Here is a 4,511-nt window from a genome sequence, read left to right as displayed (position 1 = left end):
GTTTTGAATGGAGCCAACTTTATATCATCTTCATTTGTAAAATATCTAAGAACCCAAGTCTATATAACAAACAAAATATGATATAAATATTAATACATACCGTTTATGTACTTATAATACAATAAACAGTAAATACTAATATTATATGGAATTGATACCTATATTGGTCGTTCATATTATATAAAAGGTATATGTTACGGTAACATAACGGTACATAACTGTACTACTCTTGGCATACGAACACCGACTACTTCATTTAACACTGATACCCTATTGTTACCATAATATATTATACTATTCTATAGTAAAACTGATTATTGGTAAATTGGAATCCCAATCACCCCCTTTAACTTTAATAGTATTAACATATATACATTACATATATATTATGTACTTATCACACATAGTTTTACATTTTGTAACATATATGGTCATTTGGATTTAATAAGATACCTAAATGCATTACTAATATTTTTTTAAAATTATATTTAACAAATAATAAATTGTCTGTAATAATATCCATGATTATACTAATTACTACTAGTACTTAGTAGGTATACAATATACTATATTATATACCTACTACTTGACTAAAATGTTATTGTTATAAACCGTAAAGAATAAATTCCAAACTGTACACATTGCAGACACTATGACGCTGCACAATTTTAATACTAAATAAATATACCTAAAATATTGATATATATATCATCTATGGATAAATCAAACGCAGTCCCTAATGAATTGTGTATTTGTGTGTTGGAACTCTATATAAATACCTTTTAAAACAATATATTATACACCTACATTAAACGCATATAGTTAATTGTTATGATAGGTACCTATATATATGTATATAAATTATTATTATACCTAATTATTATACACATATCTTTTTAGTGATCATACTTTTGTTGGTGTTTATATTATTGCTTGATCGCAGAGTCATCCATATTATATTTGCAGGGTAGTTAAAACACAATAAGTAAATTATATTATATGACCTATAGGCTATAATATACTTATTCCGTCCAACAGAGTCGCGATAATTCGCACCATGACAGAGTGAGAACGCAAATAGCAAATATCTGTAGAAATTACAGACAACGGTTGTCGGTTATTTACTATTGACTATTGTAATTTGTAAAACCATACAACCGTTTTATTATAATAATAACTATTAATTATTATTAGATTATAAATAATTCTTATCCCAGACAGCATTTTGTTACAATAATATTATAATAACGTTATACTAATATTATTCGTGATTATAATGTTATAATAATATTATTAGACAAAAAATTGCTGTCTGGGATATAATAATGGTTTTATAAATAATTCCATTTTTATACATCGACTCCCCCAATGAAAAGGGAAGTAACTCGTATTTTATCATTTTTCACTTTTCGATGAAATCTGATAACGGATTTTTTTCTCTATCTCCTACGAAAACGGCAGTAACTTTACTATTCCAGAGAGGTTAGAATTCACAATTTATAATCTCACAATATGATAACGTTTCCGGTGAAAAAAGACGTATCTTAAGTTACTTCCATTTTAAAATCAACATTCCCCGAGATAATGGAAGTAACTTATTTTTGTATTTTTAAATACAATACCTACCTAATTTATTGTTAATTATTTGAATGCATATTTTATTTATAGTTTTTAATGATAGCAGTGATTATAGTGATAGCAGTGATTCATAATCGAATTAAACTCGTGACTGTGTTTAGTTGCTTATAATAATAATATTATTAATGTTATTAATTATTATGCTGTTTTATTTTCATTATTAAAACTTTTTGCTGTTGCTTGCTGAACTTAATATTTTAAATATAATATTTAAGGATAAACCAATTAATAGTATTAACAATCATGGCCAACAAAAAAGTAAGTTATTTGATATTTTTATAATACATATTATTATTATTATTTTACAAACACTGAACTCAAATAAAAACAATATGATTTAGCTGCGAGGGGTAAATACCTGACAGAAGTTTTGTACACCAGATTACTGATTTCTATGATTACCCATGATTTACTACAAAGATTATCTATGATACCTATGATTACCCATGATTACCCATGATTACCCATGATCACCTTGTACACTGATTACCCCCAAGGTTTACCCCTCGTTTAGCAGTGAATAGTAGCAACAAATAATTACTGATAATTTAATTACATTATATTTTGTTAATTATTATACTATTATTAAACAGGATTTGAATTCAAGTCAAATTTTATCAGATGAAGAAGATAGTATTCTAGACTGCTATGAATATGGTCGAATTTCATCAGATGATGATAGTTTTAATTCAAGTACTATTAGTAAAGATAATACTGTACTTAATCAGCATAATATTTTGACTGGGTACAATCGTAACCAGTCAAAACATCCAAATATAATATGCAACAGAACTAGAAGACTTCTAACACTTGGTGTTTCAAGTTTCAATACAAAAACAGTAAGTTACTAACTATGCAATTTTTTCATTCAATACCTATAATTATAATTTCAAGCTTATATTCAAGACAATAAAACTCTTGGAAAATTGTTGATAATATTGTAATGAACTCTGGCATATTTAATTAATACGATATTATTATTTTTATGTCATTATACTTAAACTTATTAATAATTATATCTTAGACACTGAATTAATATTATGATTATAATAATGTAGGTTATTAATTTTAAGCTATAGAACTATAAATTATAAAAATATATTACCTACATAAATAATGTCGTTTAAGACTTAGCCACAAAAAATGTATAATGTTGATGAATTTAGTATGCAATTTTATTGAATAATAAAAATATTTATTTATATTTTAATAATAATATTATTATCACTAGACTATCTTGATGACATTGTGAACGTTTTTCTACATTTTTAAATAATATTAATAATATGTATAAAATGTAAAATATTAATACATAATATTATAATACTATAATATAAATAATAATAAGATGTACAATCAAAACATTATGTTAGTTAGGTTTCTATATTATTATATTTAATGATAGTAATATTATTTTTAATAGAGCGATGAATTAGCCCAATATAAAGCTACCAGTAGTGAAGACGAGCCAGATATTATTGAGTATGATAGTGACAAAGATCCGGAATACTTACCCATTAACTGTGTTGATAGTGTCCACGATGAAACAAATAGTTTGACACCTGATGATAATATATTATTTTCAACCTTGCTAGTCACACCCAATACATTGGTTGTAAGTTCATAACAATAATAACGTTTTTTTCAATAAATTTATTAAGTTTTGTTTTAAACAGGTAGAGAATACATTAGCACCTTCTGTTAAGCATAAAAGACGTCACTTGATTGATACAGATAAATTAACTAGGAAACGTATTAAAAATAATACTGAATGGATTGATGTAAAATCAAAGAGGAAATTGAATCTAGGTGAAGAACATATCAACAGAGGAGGTAAAATTAGAATGGCAAAGAAGATGGGTCCACCATGTATGGAAAAGTGTCGAATGAAATGCAAAGAACAATTGAATGATGAAGATAGGAAAATAATCTTTGATTCATATTGGAGCTTAGGTAGCTATATGAGACAGCGAGACTTTGTTTCAGGCAATATACAAATGACAAGTAAGAAGAGTAGCACAACTTTTGGTACTTCTGAGGGTACATCTCAACCTCGTAGAAACTATTCTCGTAAATATTATTTTACTATTAAAAACGAAAAAATTCAAATTTGCAAAACCATGTTTTTACAAACATTAGCCATTTCTGACAAAGTAGTTACTAATATTTGCATCAATCTAAAAACATCACCTATTTTGCCAGAAGATTTAAGAGGGAAATTTAAACGTCAATCAACTATGAACAGTGAAGTGAATAAATATATCACAGAGCATATAAATAGTTTTCCGACTGTAGATTCTCACTACATAAGAGAAAATTCAAAAAGAAAGTACTTGGAAAGTGGACTGTCTATATCAAAAATGCACAGACTGTACTTGGATTGGATAAAAGAAAAGGCCACATTAGATCCTAGAGTGTTAAATGGAACATTAAGACAATACACAGATATTTTTAATAATAATTTTAATTTGTCCTTCTTTAAACCAAAAAAAGATCAGTGTGATGTATGCGAAAAATATAAGCTAGCCAGTCCATTAGAAAAAACTAAAATGCAAATTATATATGATTTGCATATGAAGAATAAGACATTAACAAGACAAAAAAAAAATTCTTATAAACAAAAGGCATTAAGAGACTCAACATTTTGTTTAGCTGTGTTCGATCTCCAAAAAGTTCTAACAACACCTCAAGGGGAAGTTGAAAGTTTTTATTATAAAAGAAAATTTGCCACATACAATTTTACTGTTTATGATATTGGTAAAAAACAAGCATATTGCTATATGTGGTGCGAGTCTGATGGAAGAAGGGGTTCTAATGAGATTGGTACATGCTTATTAAAATTTATTAAGTTTATGAAAGAGAATCATGGTATA

The sequence above is a fragment of the Acyrthosiphon pisum genome, chromosome X (genome assembly GCF_005508785.2).
Source record: "Acyrthosiphon pisum isolate AL4f chromosome X, pea_aphid_22Mar2018_4r6ur, whole genome shotgun sequence".
Classification (NCBI taxonomy): Eukaryota; Metazoa; Arthropoda; class Insecta; order Hemiptera; family Aphididae; genus Acyrthosiphon; species Acyrthosiphon pisum.
Note: the sequence above shows the minus strand (reverse complement) of the source record.